This window comes from Taudactylus pleione, unplaced genomic scaffold (genome assembly GCF_031769625.1).
Source record: "Taudactylus pleione unplaced genomic scaffold, aTauple2 ptg000377l, whole genome shotgun sequence".
Taxonomy (NCBI): Eukaryota; Metazoa; Chordata; class Amphibia; order Anura; family Myobatrachidae; genus Taudactylus; species Taudactylus pleione.
In genome coordinates, this window is record NW_028284778.1 from 4,098,684 (window position 1) to 4,118,190 (window position 19,507).

General features: G+C 47.3%; 1 protein-coding gene across 6 annotated transcripts in view; it reads right to left on the bottom strand.

Annotated features, from left to right (window-relative positions):
• Nucleotides 1–19,507, bottom strand: part of LOC148508050 (NACHT, LRR and PYD domains-containing protein 3-like) — a 156,291-nt gene that overhangs the window by 58,659 nt on the left and 78,125 nt on the right. The gene's annotated exons all lie outside the window — the stretch shown is intronic.

The window sequence follows — 19,507 nt, forward strand, 5'->3', positions numbered from 1 at the left end:
GTTGTGACCTTTATAGTCGTGGCCAAGGGACTGGTGATTGAGAAGCAGCCTTGAGGGCTGGTTGTGGCCTTTATAGTCACGGCCAAGGGACTGCTACCAGTGCCGCCGGGATGACACTGGCAACGGTGTGCTTAATAGCGCACCTGGAATGCAGAGCTGCTATCAGTGCCTCCGGGATGATGCTGGCGACGGTGTGCTAGGTTGCGCACCTGGAACGCAGAGCTGCTACCAGCACCACCGGGATGACACTGGTGACGGTGTGCTGGATTGTGCACCTGGAATGCAGAGCAGCTACCAGCGCCGCCGGGATGACACTTGCAATGGGGTGCTAGGTTGTGCACCTGGAACGCAGAGAAGCTACCAGTGCCGCCGGGGTGACACTGTCGACGTTGTGCTGGATTGCGCTCCTCGAAGGCTAAACTGCGACTGGTGCTGCTGAGCTGACACAATTCACCGGATGATGACAGATGCTTCTGGGGTAGGAAGCGCTCTGTGCTGCCCAGATGGTACAAGCAGCACGTATGGACGAGATGCAGGTGGAGCCGCCTGGATGGAATAAACGGCTCACATGAAACACAGCAAGACTGACAAAGGTACTCGACTGACATGCAGGAGACAGGAACCAGAAGTACGAACAAACTTCTATCACCGGCATGGATTGCTGGGCTGGGTGGAATTTAACAGAGACAGAATCCAATCCAAGCAACTTTCCCTTAATGACAGATTACTGTGCACCTGGGCTGTGTCCAGAGAGGAGAATCAAAGAGTGCACCTGACACTGCACAGGGACAGCAATTAGTGCAGTGCCTCAGTAGCAACAAAGGCTGGAAGTCCAAGCAATAGGATCTGCTAACTGCAGATCCTAACAGTATCTTCCCCCTTGACAAGGGGTTAAGGAACCCCTAGACCCAGGTTTGTCTGGAAAGTCCACAAAAAATTTCCTCCTCAGGATAGGAGCATGCAAAGAGTCTTCCCGGAATCCAAGAGCACTCCTAAGGACCATAATCCTTCCAGTGTACCAGAAATTGAAGACAACCTCTCTTGAGTCCAAGATTTTTTCTACCACAAACTCTCATTGTCCCTGAACAAGAACTGGTGGTGGTCTGATTGAACGTCTGAGAGAGTATCTGGTGGAGAAGTACACAGGCTTGAGGAGAGAACAGTGGAAGGTACTATTGATCCGAGAGACCAGGGTAGCTTAAAACGGAATGCCACAGGATTAATTTGTGCAATAATTCTGAAAGGCCCGATGAACTTGGGACCCAATTATTGTGACCTTTGGCGCAGATTGATATTCCTGGTGGACAGCCAGACCAAATCCCCAAATTTCAGCTTGCAAGGCCTACAATGTCTATCTGCCCAGACCTTGGAGTGACCAGCTGCCTGCCGAAGGGACTGATGCACTTTCTTCCAGACAGATCGAAAACTGAAAACAGATAAAGATGAAGGACTTGAATTTGATGAAGACTCAAAAGAATTGCTTCTAGGATGAACTCCAAAATTACAAAAGAACGGGGACACAGAAGATGTGGAATGGCAAGAATTGTTGTAGGCTAATTCTGCAAATGGCAAGAGGGACACCCAATTGTTCTGACATTTAGCAATAAAACACCGGAGATACTGCTCCAAAGACTGATTGGCCCGCTCTGTCTGCCCATTGGACTGTGGATGATATCCTGATGCCCAGATCAGCACAGAAGCACCTCAAGAACCTAGCAACAAACTGGGTACCACGGTCAGAAACGATATCCAAAGGCAGTCCATGTGTTCTGAAGACATGTTGCACAAAAAGACTTGACAATTCTTTGGCTGAGGGTAATTTGCCGAGAGGGACGAAATGCACCATTTTAGAAAATCTTTCGACAATAGTCCAGATAACTGTACAGTGAGCAGAAGATGGAAGATCCACCACAAAGTCTATCGTGATGTGTGTCCATGGTTTATGGGGCATGTCCAATGGACACAATAGACCTGTAGGCGCAGTACAGAGAGCCTTATTCCTGGCACAGACATCGCAAGCGGCCACAAACTCATAGATATCTCGAGACATGGACTGCCACCAAACAGAACAAGACATAAGATCTAGAGTCTTGGCAACACCTGGATGACCCCCAGCTTTGGATGAATGGAAATCCTTAAGGACTACCTTGTGGGACTTTACAGGAACGAACATTAACCCTCTAGCCATTTCCGGAAGAGCTTCAGCCTGTTGCTGTCTCAGAGAGTCTGCCATGGTCCTTGTTATGGCCAAATGGATCAGAGTAGAAGAGATGATGGTCTCCTCTTTATCTGAAGAAAACAGGTCATAGGGGAAGCTTCGGGACAGAGCATCTGCCTTAACGTTCTTAGACCCAGGGCAAAAAGAGATGTTGAAATTAAACCGCGTGACAAACAAGGCCCATCGTGCCTGCCTGGCATTCAATCTCTTGGCGGACTCAATGTATGCCAGATTTTTATTATCCATCAAGATGGACACTACATGGTTAGCTTTTTCTAACCAGTGTCGCCAATCTTCAAATGCCCACTTAATAGCCAAGAGCTCATGATTGCCCACTTCATAATTTCTCTCAGCTGCTTGAAATTTCCTAGAGAAGAAAGCACAAGGATGTAGTTTGTTGTCTCTCAGATCCCTCTGAGAAAGAATGGCCCCAGCTCCGACTTCCACCACAAAAGGGAGGTCGGGATCAGGATGACGAAGGACGGGTGCACCCACAAAGGCTGACTTGAGTTGTTTGAAAGCCAATACAACTTTGGGAGGCCAATTACAGACATCTGCCCCCTTCTTGGTAAGTTCCACAATCGGAGATTCAATAGTTGAGAATGATTTGATGAAGCTACGGTAATAATTCGAGAATCCTAGGAACCGCTGAATGGCCTTGAGAGATGTGGGTTGTTCCCAGTCTAAAACCGCCTTCGTCTTACTTGGGTCCATAGAGAACCCTGACTAGGAAATAATATAACCCAAGAAGGAGATCTGTTCCACCTCAAATTCTCACTTCTCCAATTTGGCATAAAGACTATTCTCCAGGAGTCTCTGTAACACCTGCCTGACATGTTGTCGGTGTTTCTCCAGGGACTTAGAAAAAATGAGAATGTCATCAAAGTTTACCACAGTGAAAACTCCCAGAAAATCCCTCAGGACCTCATTAATAAAATTAGAAGACAGCAGGGGCATTGGACAGACCGAATGGCATCACTAAGTACTCGAAATGCCCCGAGTGGGTGTCTTCCACTCGTCTCCTTTGCGGATGCGGATGAGGTTGTAAGCTCCACGTAAATTAATTTTGGAGACGATTGAGGCCCCCCGTAGTTGATCGAAAAGGACTGAGATCAGAGGCAGAGGGTATGCATTCTTCAATGTTATTTTATTCTGAATGAAGAAGAGCCCTGCACCCACTGGGGATTTAGATAGTCGAATGAACCCCTTTTCAAGAGCATCTTGAATGTACTCCTGCATTGCCTTATCCTCAGAGATTGATAGTGCATACAGCCAACCCTTAGGAAGTCTGACATCCGGTAGCAGATCTATTGCACAGTCGAAGGGGTGATGAGGTGGCTAGATGTCAGCTTTTTTTTTTTTTTTTTTTTTAGAAAAAACAGGAATCTTAGGGAGTTAATGGAGATGATAGTGGCAAGACGAAACGGATGGGACAGGCAATGGACAAAACAAGAACCACCCCACTGGAGAATCTCCCCCGTCTGCCACTGAATAACCGGGTTGTGCTTCTTCAGCCATGGTAAGCCTAACATAATGGGAGCCATGGGACACTGGAGGAGAAGAAATGAAAACTCTTCTTGATGCAAGGCACCTACTGTCAACTGAATAGGTGGCATCCGGGAAGTAACAGGGACTGAAGACAGACTCTTCCCATCCAGACCAACGACAGCAACTGGAGTATCTAGAGGTTCGGGAAGTAGACCCAATTTCTCAAAAAATGACTGGTCCATAAAGTTTTCTGCAGCTCCACTGTCAATAAATGCAGAGACAGGAATCTGGCCATGAGAGGTTTTTAGCAACGCAGGAAAAGACTGAATTTTTTGGAGAGATGGATGCAAGGCCCAGATGTATCTCTCCACAAACATCTAGACCTTGTCGTTTCCTGACTTTACAGGACAGTGTTGGGCCAAATGTCCCTTGCCTCCACAATACATATAGACCCAGCGAGCGCCTTCTCCATTTTTCTTCTGCTGGAAGACGGTAGGCTCCCAGTTGTATTGGCTCATCCTGTTCGGTGGCCGGAATCCAAAGAGAGGAACAAGGAGCTTGCGATGGCAGGTTCCTTTCCAGCCTGCGCTCCCGGAGACGTCGGTCTATCCGGATAGACAAACTTATGAGGTCATCCAGGGTGCTTGAGGTGGGATGTTGGACAAGGACGTCCTTGATCTGGTCAGACAGCCCCCACCGAAACTGACTACGCAGCGCGGGATCATTCCATCCAGAGTCCACGGCCCACTTCCGGAACTCTGTACAGTAATCCTCCACTGCCTGGCTTCCCTGTTTCAGAGAGCGGAGGTAGGCTTCTGCCATAGCTGTTTTGTCGGGATCATCACAAAGCAGTCCCAAGGCAGCAAAGAAGGCATCCACCTTCTGGAGTGCAGAAGAAGTGGGTGGTAGCCCAAATGCCCAGATCTGTGGGTCACTCTGCAGAAGGGAAATAATAATCCTGACTCACTGGACTTCGGAACCGGAGGAGTGAGGCCTGAGTCTAAAGTACAACTTACAAGCATCCTTGCAATTGCCAAAGTCTTTATGGCTTCCAGAAAAGCGATCAGGCAAGAGAAGTTTGGGTTCACAAACTGTGGCAAGAAGGGCAGCGGACCATGGCTCCTCAACTTTGTGGAAGAGTTCCTGGACTTTTTGAGTTAACACCTGAATCTGGGCGGCCAGGATTTGCACCGGATTCTGACTGGGCTCCATGATTAAGCTACTTTCTTTTGGCCGGTGATAATGTTATGGGTTGGATAGTTAATCAGGTAAGATTTGTAAGAGGACTGCTGCCAGTTGACTAGTTGGGGCTAAGTATAGAATACGAGATGCCACCTGTGGGCAGTAGGAGCAGCCTTGAGGGCTGGTTGTGGCCTTTATAGTCATGGCCAAGGGACTGGTGATTGAGAAGCAGCCTTGAGGGCTGGTTGTGGCCTTTATAGTCGTGGCCAAGGGACTGGTGATTGAGATGCAGCCTTGAGGGCTGGTTGTGGCCTTTATAGTCGTGGCCAAGGGACTGGTGATGTGAAGCAGCCTTGGGGCTGTTGGAGCAGGCTTGGTGGCTGCTACCAGTCCCGCCGGGATGACACTGGCGACGGTGTGCTTAATAGCGCACGTGGAATGCAGAGCTGCTATCAGTGCCGCCGGGATGACGCTGGCGATGGTTTGCTAGGTTGCGCACCTGGAACGCAGAGTTGCTACCAGCACCGCTGGGATGACGCTGGCGATGGTGTGCTAAGTGGTGCACCTGGAATGCAGTGCTGCTACCAACACCGCTGGAATGACACTGGCAATAGGGTGCTAGGTTTTGCACCTGGAACGCAGAGTAGCTACCAGTGCCGCTGGGATGACACTGGCGACGGTGTGCTGGAGTGCACAGCTGGAAGGCTAAACTGCGACTGGTGCTGCTGAGCTGACACAATTCACCGGATGATGACAGATGCTTCTGGGGTAGGAAGCGCTGCGTGCTGCCCAGATGGTACAAGCAGCACGTATGGACGAGATGCAGGTGGAGCCGCCTGGATGGAATAAACGGCTCACATGAAACACAGCAAGACTGACACAGGTACTCGACTGACATGCAGGAGACAGGACCCGGAAGTACAAACAAACTTCTATCACCGGCATGGATTGCTGGGCTGGGTGGAATTTAACAGAGACAGAATCCAATCCAAGCAACTTTCCCTTAATGACAGATTACTGTGCACCTGGGCTGTGTCCAGAGAGGAGAATCAATTAGTGCACCTGACACTGCACAGGGGCAGCAATTAGTGCAGTGCCTCAGTAGTAACAAAGGCTGGAAGTCCAAGCAATAGGATCTGCTAACTGCAGATCCTAACACCTGCAAAACCTGTGGATGTCATTAAAAATGGCCTTTTTTCAGGCCTCGCAAAGATAAGGTCTGCTCAAAGGGGGACTGCTCACTGTATTGCATCAGTCATGGCCGATGAGTTACCAGTGTGTAGTCCAGAGTTCCTGACTGTTTGCACTTTACATTGTGCGACCTAGTGCAGAGTTATTATAGGAGGAGGAGGGCACAATTTCTGGCTAAGAAGGCTACTACTCAATGCCAATATTTGTGCAGGAGGAGAGCCTTAATTTCAGCCAGCATTACTTCCATTATGAGAATGAGAGCTGCAAAACACTGAAGAATGTGGGTCAGAGACCGCAGGCATGGAGCTTTCATGATGACTGTGGAAGCTTTGTAGGATGAGCAGTGGATCGCACACTTCTGGATGTTGAGTGCTAAATGTAATCAATCTACTGGATCTACTGACCCCTGCACTTACTAAGCAGGAAAGCCATTGACCCACACATATGTAACGACTGGAGAATACTGCACCCACTGCTGTTGTCTGCAGTTGGGATCACCCCATTCTGCAAAATAGTGTACCAGGCAATGCTGGTGGTTGCAATACTGACATCAGAATTCTGATGCCTGCAGGCAAGTAGACTATTGCTTACCCTAACCCTATCCCTAACCCACCTTTCCTGCAGCCTAACCCTTTGCTCTTCCAGCCTAACCATAACCCTTTGCTCTTCCAGCCTAACCATAACCCTCTGCTCTTACAGCCCAACTCTAACCCTCCCCCTCCAGCAGCTTAATCCTAACCCTCCCCCTATTGCCTAACCCTAAACCTAAAACTTACGTCCAGGATCGCGGACCTTGGGATTGTTGAACAGGGCTTCTGATCCTTGTCGGGATTCCAGCAACGGTATATTGACGGCTGCCATGGTCTGCATCTAGATCTGAAGTCTATCCCATATATTTATTAGTGGTGTGCAGACTCGGTTTGGTTGAGATTTTTCTGCTAAATTTCAAATCTCAGAAATAGGCAAAATGTTATCTTTAATAAACAAGCATCATATTTTTTATTGAGAACAATCACATTCACATAAAAACGTACCAAAAAACTGTTGATGTCAATAGCTATATCCTATCTACAAGTGGTCACCACCCGAATTGGTTCAAAAGCATACCCCTAGGCCAATTCAGAAGGATAAGGCGTAACTGTACACAAGATGCACACTTTTTACAACAGGTATCAGAGATGATGGAACAATTTATATCAAAACAATACAATCCGGGAGAAATAGAACAAGCTTTTCAAAAAGCTCTCAACTTGGAAAGAGACTCCTTAGTAGAACCAAAGCAAAAAACACATTACAATAAGGCAGCTTATACGACAAGCTTCATAGCACAATACAGCAGTGACTCCCTTGCACTTAATAACATACTGAGAAAACATTGGCACATTCTGCAGCAAGATTCCCTACTAGATAAAATATTACCACCAAAACCCAAAATGATTTTTAAAAAAGCCCCGAATCTCAATATGAGATTAAACAAAAACCACATTCCACCGTGCTCATTAGCTCAATATACTCTAACCAACACAACACTACAAAATGGTTTCTTCCAATGTGGGATGTGCTCTTACTGCCAAACATGTGGATCCACTTCCAAAAGAATACAGTCATTTAAATCAAACATGTCTAATGAGACATACACAATCAAGGAACACATTACCTGCAACAGTTCAGGAATGGTTTATCTAGCCGAATGCCCATGTGGGCTACAGTATGTCGGTAGGACAGTCAGACAACTAAAAGTGAGATCTGCAGAGCATATTAGGAATATACGCAGAGGGCTAGAAACACACAGCTTGTCTCAACATTTCAAACTCAAACATGATAACAACCCTAAAGGACTTAAATGAATAGGAATAAGACAAATCAAACAGAACTGGAGGGGAGGTGACTTCAAAAAAACTATTAACAAAGAAGAATTAAAGTGGATCTTCACACTAAAAACACAGTCACCACAAGGACTCAATATTGATAATGAAGTAAGATTGACTTTCAAATCACTAAGGGCCTCATTCAGAGGCGGTCGGAGGATGCAAGCGGTCGCTCAGAAACTGGGCGGCCACTTGCATCCTGACCGCCCGCCTCTGTTGCGGTCGTTAGGCTGTGGGTTAACACCCACAGCTCTAACGACCGCTCGGGTGATGGTCGCGATGGTCAGAGACCATCGCGACCATCGGGGCTTACGACGAGACCCTAGGGTAGGGTCTCACTTGTCGTAAGCCCCGGAGAGCTCACTAGTGATGTCAGTGGGGCCTCCCCCAAACGGTAGGCGTTCCCCTCCGTTTGGGCTGCCACCCCCCCGGCCCTTCCAAACAGCGCCGTCTTGCGCATGCTCTGTGGGGGGCCATCGACCCGGTCCGAGCGCATCGGCGCTAACGACCGGGTCTGAATGACCCCCTAAGTGTGGGGCCCGGAGGCTGGCCTCACGTCTATAATGGCGGCCGCGGCACTGAAGGAGTTAACCCCCGTGCTGTGGTGCCATTTTTAAAAGGACAAAAGACGCCAGGCACCCATTGTAAATGTGTACTCAAGTGTTTAAAAAACAAAAACGTATTTAAAATGGTATGTGCAAAGCCTGATGCTGTGCCCAGGCATGAAATGTGAAGGTATTTAAAATTTATGATTTTAAATGTATATTTTGTAGAGAAAATGCACTTATTGAATATGCCTGTATAAGACATGATAAGCTTGTGACTGCAGAGACTAGATGCTAACTGTCATTCCCTAGCAGGAGGTCTGATGAATAGAAAGGCTTGTCTGGAAGTTTTCTGTGTGAAGGTGTGAATAGTGTCATATGGCTAAACCCTTCATTTGCAGCACTTCCTTTGAAAAGGCAATAGCCAGCAAGGTTGGTTGTTTTAAGGTTGGGAATGCCAAACTGATTGATACTTCCATTGGGAAGGATGAATGTCATTCACCATTTCCTGTGAAATGTTATATCAACATTTTAGGAGACAGTTATAATGTATGATAAATCAGTTTGTGTTTAAGTTTGGGTGGTAGATTAGAAAGGAGGAAATAGTGAGACTTCTTTGAAATGTAAAATGTGGTTATTTCCTATTTTGTGAGACCGCATGATTGGTTGAGAGGAACACAGGGCGGATTTACCCCCCTGTGATATTGTGTGTAAGAATTATATAAAAAGAGGGCCTGTGAGCCCTGTATGTTGTACATCTTTGAAAATCCTCTGTGGAGAAGAATTGCTGTAACATCTTGTATGCTGATTATTGCCCTTCAATCCGAAGGGACGAGTCTTCTTTAAGACTTTGAGCAATAAACACCTTTTTGCCTTTACTTCAATTACATCTGTACCCTGCGACCAACAGAATTGCGCCAAACGCTATTCTGTTCTCCTACTATTCTGGGTTGAGTCAGGCATCTCCAGAACTCAAGCCCTCTGCCCGCTACCGTGCAGACCTGGTCCATTGCGAGGGATCAGGTGGGAACAGCCGACACCAAACAGGAGGTGTGTCCGCAGTTAGTCGACGCATACACAGCAAGAGCGGTTCCAGGTGTCCTGGTGGTAGGAGTCTGATTGTACGTAAAAATCTGTTCCAAGCGCCGCTGAAAGGAGCTTAGTGGTAGCAGCTTCAGTAAATGCCCACGGCGCAGTGGGCGGAGTCGGTGACAGGCAGTCACTGATGGTGAGTGGGAGTCCGAAAGTGCTAACCCATGACCAGGGCTGGCCTAGACGAAAGGCGTCCGGTCACACTAAGGTCTCAGGACTATTAGGTCAGCGATTGGAATATAGCTAGATATACTTGTGACACAAACCACTGTACACTGTCCAGGCTCCCCTCTAAAATATTTCCTAATATTTCCTTATATAAAGCAATAACTTTTGTGTGACAATACACACAAATTAACACACCGACATTCACAGCGTGGTGGGGAATATGTAGATACAATATGCACCCAGCTGCTGTGATAACTCATCATCCCTGTCAGATCACTATGACAACCTTACCACTACCCACAGGGAGGGGCCTAAAGGGATAACCCCGGCATAAATTGCAAAGACCTCTCCCTATCATATCACATGACCCTGAAGAAGGCCGCAGAGGCCACTACGCTACGCGTCGGACCACTTGTACTCATATCCACTACAAAGACTCCATTGATTCTAAAAGACCTTTACTTCAGGTGATATGCTTAATGCAGGAACAGCATACCAGTGTCTCCGCAAGTCTCACATTACACACACACCTGGAAGTGACTGGCGTCACTACACCTCTGTCATCCACATCGAGCGTGTGAACAGACCTTCTCCAGGCTCTATTTGCCCAGCATGTAACCCTACACTCCTCACCAGCGGGTTGAATCGAGTGAGCGGCGGCAGCGATTGACGGCTCAATGAGAGTGAGGGACCTGGTAGTCTCGCAGCTACTGGGGAATAATTACAGGGATACCCAGGAGTGTGTAACAAGGCACACACTCCCCAGCAGAGGGAGGGTAAACCACCAAACAATGCACACAAATAACCAAAGTATATACTGTGGCAAGCGCCTGAAACCATAAGAGGGTAAGTAAACGTACAGAAGGGCACGGGACGCCGCCCCTCCAGAAAGTTACACCCATATATCTATTTTTTCTGGACTGCTTTATATTTATATACAGCTTTTTTTCTTGTTAAAGACTACTTTTTATTGATTCTTTATTGACACTAATTGATGGAATAGAGACTAACATCCAGCCACTGGCTACAATTAGTAGCAGAGTGATCCTTTTTACCCCTATGAGCACTACCATCATAGCGTTACCAGGTTAGTTTAATAAATAGTAAATACTGCTTTCATCATACTTGTGTGCTAAGCTGCCCACACACATAGCGATTTTTTACCTGATTTGGCCGTTTTCGACGAATGTGGAGGACAAATCTTGTAAAATATATCAAAATCGTGAGTTTCTACTCTCGATCATGATGCCAATGCGCGTCCCCACTCATCGTACCTTGCATCTTCACATCTGCCATGCTGTAGGGCAGATTTGCCAATCTGCGACACGATGGATGTCGATCGTGAGGTTTTTTCACATGATCAAATTAAGGATTCATCGTACATCGCTGAATTTGACAGACAGGACCCTGTACATGCCCATCCGCCATCTTGTGCAGCATCGTGGATAGAAGGAGAAGGAGGCACGATTGGGAGCTTGCACACTGAAGTCTGCAAATCTGTGTTTTGGTGAGTATATTGCTGCTGTTGATGCACATCCACTGTCCACCAATGTGTGCCAGCCACCCACCTACCCACCATATAAATGCATGACCAAGCCACCACCCGCCAAAATAAGGCGGGTGGTGGCTGGGTCATGCATTCACCTCACCAGCAATGTGTGCCACTGGCCGACCTATCAACTCACTGGCCACCAATGTCATGGACAACCTAATAAATGTCCGCAAAGTCATAAAACACTAAAAAAATATTAAAATTACAAAAACAATTTTAATTCAACAACAAAAAAGAAAACATTACAACAATAACAAAACATCTAAAATTTATGTTCTTGTTATACATGTGTTTATAATGTATGAATATTCCATCATAAACAATTGTTTGTCAACAACATAAACAAATACATTGCAATTCATATTAAAATACTATAAATATACATTACATTCCTGTAAAAATCAAAAAAATACATTACAAAACAATAAAAATACATTAAAAGCCTGTAAAAAAAAATACTAAACAATTTACAATTGTAGTTTAATAAAATGTCCATATTTTTTTTTCTTCATAGCAAAGTCTATGGATACCGAAAGAAAGTTTGTGATTTGATTTTTGGAGATCATCCAGTCAAAGGAGTGTCTATGGCGGATAACAAGTAAAAAGTACCACAACAAATCTCAGAAGTTGGCAGCTTTGGGGTGTTGTTAGACTACACAAATTTTTTATTGCGGATGCTGACCTCAAAACAGTCCAGAACAAAATTCACAACCTGCGTACCGTCTACAGAAAGGAGAAAAAAAAAAAAATAGAAGATTCGAAAAGTTCTGGAGCAGACAACAATGACTTGTACCAGCCAACACTGTGGTACTATCACCTCATGAGCTTTCTGAGTGAACAGGAGCCACAACGCAAGTCACTTGTCCTGATGGCCGAGCGAGAGGGAGAAGAAGCAGCAGAAGTGAGTGGACCGTCTGCGGAAGTTTTGGTAATTAGAGACACAGTTCGTAAACCAAAACTTTATTGTTTTATGTAGTTCAATCCCAATTGTCCAATATAGTCATTTATCTCACAGACAGTCCTCCTGCCATGGCACCACACCTGGTCCATTGAAATAGGCCATGTACTCCTCCCTCACTTCTTTGGCACGTGCGGTTGATGTTGTAAAAATTGGTGGTGCAGACACAGATGTAAACTGGGCAATGTCCTCCGGAGGTCCTACATCTTCTGGTGTAGCTGGGACTGGTCCTCATTGGGTAGTTTTTCTTTGCAGAAAGTTGTGCAGCACACAGCACACCATCACGACCCAGTCTATCTTCTCCACACGTAGGTTTAAGGTGGTGTGGAAAATGCGGAACCGGTTGCTGAATATTCCAAACACATTTTCCACAATGCGCCGTGCCTGGGATAGACAATAGTTGTAGATCCTCTTCTCTCTGGTGCAAATGGCTTCATGACATGTTCATGTAATGCAAAAGCCTCATCTGCAACAAAAACGTAATTTAGGCCGTGCTTTGTCTCTTCCAGTGATGGCAAGTTGAGGGTTTTGTTGGTGAGTCTTTGGTAGAATGTCGTCTGTTTGAAGGACCCACCATCTGAAGCACGGCCATTCTTGCCGACATCCACAAACATAAATTCGTGGTAGGCATTCACCACTGCCATGAGAATGATGCTGAAGAAGCCTTTGTAGTTGTAGTAAAATGATCCGGAGTTGGCAGGTGGGTTGATGCGGATGTGTTTTCTATCTATGGCTCCTCCGCAGTTAGTGAAATTCCAACGTTCTTCGAACTGTTCAGCGATGCTCTTCCACTCCTCCACGGTGTCAGGGAACTGTAAAAAAAATGTGTTAAAACATGACTATAATATTGCTTTTCTTTTTTTTTTCTTTATAGACTCCCACCCAAGAGCCTGTTTTGTCCTCCACGCCAGACCAAAGTTTGCTTGGGGACAGCGATGTGGATAATACTACCCCATTGCCAACACCCATTGTACCCGGACCATCATCCTCTTCCGTACCACCACGAAAAAAAAAAACAGGGGAGAAAGGAGAACCACACCGAACAGGAGGACTTATTTCTCCAAAATGCTGAACGTCTCCTTCAGAAACCACCAGATGATATTGACAATTTTACTGCACATGTCAACAGTCGCATGAGGAAAATGGATGATCTAAATAGGAAAAATTTCCACAGGCTCACCTATGACTTTTAAGTAGGTCTCTCAACAACAACATAGATGACTCCATTTATATCGCAGACCCACTGATTTATTCCCCTGCCCCAAACACTTATGTCCGCCCCCCCCCAGCCCAGTTGGAGATTACTCCCCCACCCAGAACCCCAAGCACAAGCCATACCATTTTTAGCGCTCTGCTGGATGCAGCAGAAGAATCTCCCAATTATTCACTTTTTTTTTTCTTGCCTATACTATCACCAAATGGTGTCACTCCCAATAGGTGCTGGCTGTATGGTATACGGTGGTGATGACGCTAATTGGACAAGGTCACTATACACATGGTGCAAGTACAGATTGCTGGAAGCTGGGGCCACAATCTGTACTTGTGCCATGTGTGTATTGGCCTGTTCAATCAGGTGTCTGACCCACCGTACAACATACAGCCGGCTACCTATTGTGATTGATACAATGTGGTGATAATGCTACTTTGTACAATTTATAACCCTATTTATTTTAAAATAAACAAATGTTATTACATACAGTTCAGTGCACAGTTTGGTTAATGCAGCCTTATTGGCAGTAATAATAAACAGTTTAATTAAAAACTTGCAGTGTTGTTGACACACAAATATTATTAATGACTGCTATGCAGCACAGTTGTGTTAATTCTGCATCACATTTAAATAGTTAAATTTAAAACAAACAGAAAAAAACTAAAAAACTTTTTTTCTTTGCCAAGAAACAAATGTGTAGTGTGTTTTATTTCTTACCTTGCAATACTGGTACTGCCGCACTTGAATGATCGCTTTGCAGGTCTCCGGGATGATGATGCCCGAGGACTGAGGTGAGATGATTGTCTCAAACTTCAGGTCTTCAAATGACCTTCCTGTAGCCAGGTACCTCAGGGTAGGGATCAGTCTGTCTTCAGCAGGGATTGCCCTCCGCCACCTTGTATCTTGCCTCCGATGTGGGGGGTCACAAGATGAAGCAACTCCTGGAAAGTGGCATCATCCATGCGCAGGTAGTTGCGGTAGTCCTCCGGGTTGTTCTACTTGATCTCCATCAGTAGGGACATATGAGAGCGGGTATTCCTTTGCAGGAGCCACTCCTTAGTCCAGCATGCTCTCGTCCTTCTTCGCTGGGCCCTCTCCTTAATCACCCGGAACCCAGCTTCGGCGACCAACACTCTATACTTGTTACGATCCTCTAGCAATTGCTAGGACCGAGATGGAGGTGTTGGAGATACATGGCACATCGAAGAACAAACACAAGAAGTACAGTTAAATCATGGCAGTTTACTAAATAAATGATATGATGGACCAGTGAAAACACAACATGTCAATGGTGCAATAAGGAGCTGAAACCATAGGACAGTCAATAGAATATACTGTAGGTTTACAGTCCAAACTAAAGTTGTTAAATGGCCAGGAGGCCTAATAGACAGCAATGCTTGAAACATGGTATAGTAGCAGGATTGCAGTATGGCCTGGAGGGCCTAGCAGACAGCGATGCTTGAAACCTGGTATAGAAGCAGGATTGCTGTATGGCCAGGAGGGCCTAGTAGACAGTGGTGCTTCAAACATGGTGTTGAAGCAGAATTGCTCTATGGCCTGGAGGGCCTAGTAGACAACGGTGCTTGAAACGTGGTGTTAAAGCAGGATTGCTGTATGGCCTGAAGGGCCTAGTAGACAGCGTAGCTAGAGACGTGGTTTAGAAGCAGGATAGCTATATGGCCTGGAGGGCTCAGCAGACAGCGATGCTTGGACCGTGGTATAGAAGCAGAATAGCTGTATGGCCTGGAGGCTCTGTAGATAGCGATGCTTGAACTGTGGTATAGAAGCAGGATAGCTGTATAGCCTGCAGGGCTCTGTAGACAGCGATGCTTGAACCGTGGTATAGAAGCAGGATAGCTGTATGCCCTGGAGGGCATAGTAGACAGCGATGCTTGAACCGTGCTATAGAAGCAGGATAGCTGTATGGCCTGGAGGGCTCTGTAGACAGCGATGCTTGAACCGTGGTATAGAAGCAGGATAGCTGTATGGCCTGGAGGGCTCTGTAGACAGGGATGCTTGAACCGTGGTATAGAAGTAGGATAGCTGTATGGCTTGGAGGCTCTGTAAACAGCGATGCTTGAACTGTGGTATAGAAGCAGGATAGCTGTATAGCCTGCAGGGCTCTGTAGACAGCGATGCTTGAACCGTGGTATAGAAGCAGGATAGCTGTATGCCCTGGAGGGCATAGTAGACAGCGATGCTTGAACCGTGCTATAGAAGCAGGATAGCTGTATGGCCTGGAGGGCTCTGTAGACAGCGATGCTTGAACCGTGGTATAGAAGCAGGATAGCTGTATGGCCTGGAGGGCTCTGTAGACAGGGATGCTTGAACCGTGGTATAGAAGTAGGATAGCTGTATGGCTTGGAGGCTCTGTAAACAGCGATGCTTGAACCGTGGTATAGAAGCAGGATAGCTGTATGGCCTGGAGACAGCGTTACTTGAAAAGTGGTATAGAAGCAGGATAGCTGTATGGCCTGGAGGGCCCTGGAGACAGCGTTGCTTGGACCCAGGGTACTTGGGTCACTTAAAAGCCGGTGAGCAGAATACACGCAGCATGTAGAAAATATAGCTGGAAGTCTGGATGCACAGAGAGCAGCTTGCATAACTAAAAGTTCCATATGAAAACTCTATAGCCAACAGGGCGGCGACAGTCCAGGAAGTTCAAATAGGATCAGTTGCCAATCAGGCAACACTAGGAGGAAACATGTGAAATCCTCTGACGTCTGGGTCTCCTAGCAACCGGCAACCTAGAAGCATGGTCAGGAGCAGGAGGAATACTGGCAGGAGACAAGTCCTGGACTGGACTTGTAACAATACTGATAGAAGAAAGTTTGTAAAAGGCAAGCCAAATACAAAGAGCACAGTAGCAATATACAGGGTTTAACAGGAATACACCTAGCCTCACTAGTAGCAGAGCAGAATGTGCACAAGGTTAAAATGGTGCCTGCTTTTTATACCTCCTGGCTAGCCCCTCCCATTGTTGTTATTATTTAAATTTCCCACCAATCGTGAAGAGCCTCTGGTGGCGTTTTGTAAAACTCACGATTCATCGTGCACGATCTCACGATGATACGATCCGATAGATCGTGAGATTGTAAATCAAATTGGAAGCTTTTGGAATCAAATCGGGATCACGACTGCAAGAGAGCTCCAGAGGACAGTTCACGGGAAATCATGTACATCGGCTGATCAGGAACACATCACTATGTCTGTGGGCACCTTACGACTTACCTTTATAGTTTATTCCTACAAGAAATAACAGTTCTTGGTAAATAGTATCACTGCTATCGCTCCATAATCCTGTGACTCAATAATGCCTGTGGTCAGCGGGAGAAATATCCCAGTGATAGTGAGGTTCCGTGCGGCTCAGTATTAAAAGGTGGTAGGCTTATCGTGCAGAGGACCTCATTCAGAGCCGGACGCTATTTGCGCTTGCTCGTTCAGAAAAAGGGTCTGGCTATTTAAATTGAGCGATCGCTCTTTTCGGTCAGTTGACGCCTCTATGTTTGAGCGAGCGTCCGAAACATGCGCTCGCTATTTTGTAAAGACGCCCCCTTGGCCGTTCGCATCATACGTCATCTCCGCTATTTATTAGATTAATCGAGTACATCGAAAGGCATATGAACTGCTCGCAATTCTTGTGGTAGGATTTTCCTACCGCAATCATGCGAGCAGTTCTGGCTAAAAGACAACCAAGTGACGTGGTCGATGACGCTGCTTTGTTAATTATGCACACCCTTAAAACGCCCGTTTTGACCGTTTGGCACGCCTGCGTTCGGATCTCCACTCCCCGATTTCAAGCACCTTCCCCTGTTACCACCCACAAATGCCTCATTCTGTCACTCAAACTACCAGCCCCTCGCTATTTTGCGAGCACACGATTTCCGACCGCACTGACTGGTTGGCGCATGCGCATTACGACCCATACGCAGATTTGCGAACATCGCACGGAGCAAGCGAGCGGCCGCTTACGAGCGGCTCTGAATCAGGCCCAGAGAGCGGTCTGTTCACAAGGTGATTTAACCCCACTCTGCCGTTCCGCAACTCACAATGGATTACAGTCACTTTCAGCTTAAATGTGTTTAAATTGTTTGCACATCATATATATCTATTTCCATTTAGAGCAATCCAGATTTGTGTATGTAAAAGTTTGGTTGTTTTAAGTAGATTGTTTTATTTGCTTAAGATTTATACGAATTATAATATATTATATATAATCCAAATAATTGCGCTCGGTATTGGAGTCACATGTGACTCTCTAGTGTCTTAAAACTGAAAGCAGAAGGTGCTGGACTCAGACGCTTAGCTGGTAATACGAACTAACACTTTAACATGCCCACCAGAAGATCTGGGGAGGTATATGGAGAAAGCACCGCCACTGCCTTGTCCATATGCTGGGCGTACGCTGAGATTTTGTTACCAGCGGGTGCCCAGCAGCTCTCTACATGCAGCCAGAGGCAGGAGCTAACTCCTGAGCTCCTCTTTCCGCAGTGTGTTTTGGGAGAGACATCATGACCTCTCTCCCACAGTGGCGAGTGCGAGGAGCGGTCGTATGGCAGTGGGTGCAGGAGCGAGGCTTCAGGTAAGTACTGATTGTGTTTGTATGTCATTATGTGTAAGCAGGACCGGTGCAAGGTTTCTTGGCACCCTAGGCATTTCTTCAGCTTTGCACCGCCCCCCCCACAAAGCTACACAAGCCCTTATACAGTGCCCCCAGCAGTGGTCACCTCTATGCAGTTCCCCCAGTAGTGCCCCTTATACAGTGACCCCAGTATTGCCCCCAGTAGTAGTCCCCCCTATGCAGTGCCACTTTAAAGTGCCCTAGGTAGTGATCCCCCTATGCAGTGCCCCTTATATAATGCCCCAGGTAGTGGTCCCCCTATGCAATGCTGCTTATATAATGCCCCAGGTAGTGGTCCCCCTATGCAATGCTGCTTATATAATGCCCCAGGTAGTGGTCCCCTATGCAGTGCCCCTTATATAATGCCCCCAGTAGTAGTCCTATTCTGTGCAATGCCCCTTATATAGTGCCCCCAGTAGTGGTCCCCCTGATGCAGTGCTCCCAGCAGTAATCTGCCCCCCAGCAGTGCCCCCAGCAGTAGTCTCCCCCCCAGCAGTGCCCCCAGTAGTAGTCCCCCACCTATGCAGTTCCCCCAGCAGTAATCCCCACCTATACAGTGCCCCCAGTAGTGGTCCCATCAGTGCAGTGCCCCCCAGTAGTAGTCCCCCCCAGCAGTGCTCCCAGTAGTAACCCCCCAGCAGTCCCCCCAGTAGTAGTTCTCCCCAGCAGTAGTCTCCCCCCCAGCAGTGCCCCCAGTAATAGTCCCCCACCTATGCAGCGCCCCCAGCAGTAATCCCCACCCATACAGTGCCTCCCGTAGTGATCCCATCAGTGCAGTGCCACCAGTAGTAGTCCCTCCCAGCAGTGCCCCCAGTAATAGTCCCCCACCTATGCAGTGCCCCCAGCAGTAATCCCCACCCATACAGTGCCTCCCGTAGTGGTCCCATCAGTGCAGTGCCACCAGTAGTAGTCCCTCCCAGCAGTGCCCCCAGTAATAGTCCCCCACCTATGCAGTGCCCCAAGCAGTAATCCCCACCCATACAGTGCCTCCCATAGTGGTCCCATCAGTGCAGTGCCACCAGTAGTACTCCCTCCCAGCAGAGCCCCCAGTTGTAATACCCCCCAGTAGTAGTCCCCCCCTGCAGTGCCCCCAGTAGTAGTGCCCCCAGTACTAGTCTCTCCCAGCAGTGCCCCCAGTGGTAATTCCCCCACAGCAGTGTCCCCAGTAGTAGTCCCCCCCCAGCAGTGCCCCCAGTAGTAGTCCACCCAGCAGTGCTCCCAGTAGTGGTCCCCTCCAGTAGTGCCCCCAGTAGTAGTCCCCCCCAGCAGTGCCCCCAGTAGAAGCCCCCCCAGCATTGTCCCCAGTAGTAGTCCCCCCTAGCAGTAATCCCAGGGCCAGACAGACACACACGAAAAAAAAAAAAACTCCACTTACCTTAATCCCCGCTCGGTCACCCGCTCCTCTGTCCCCCCG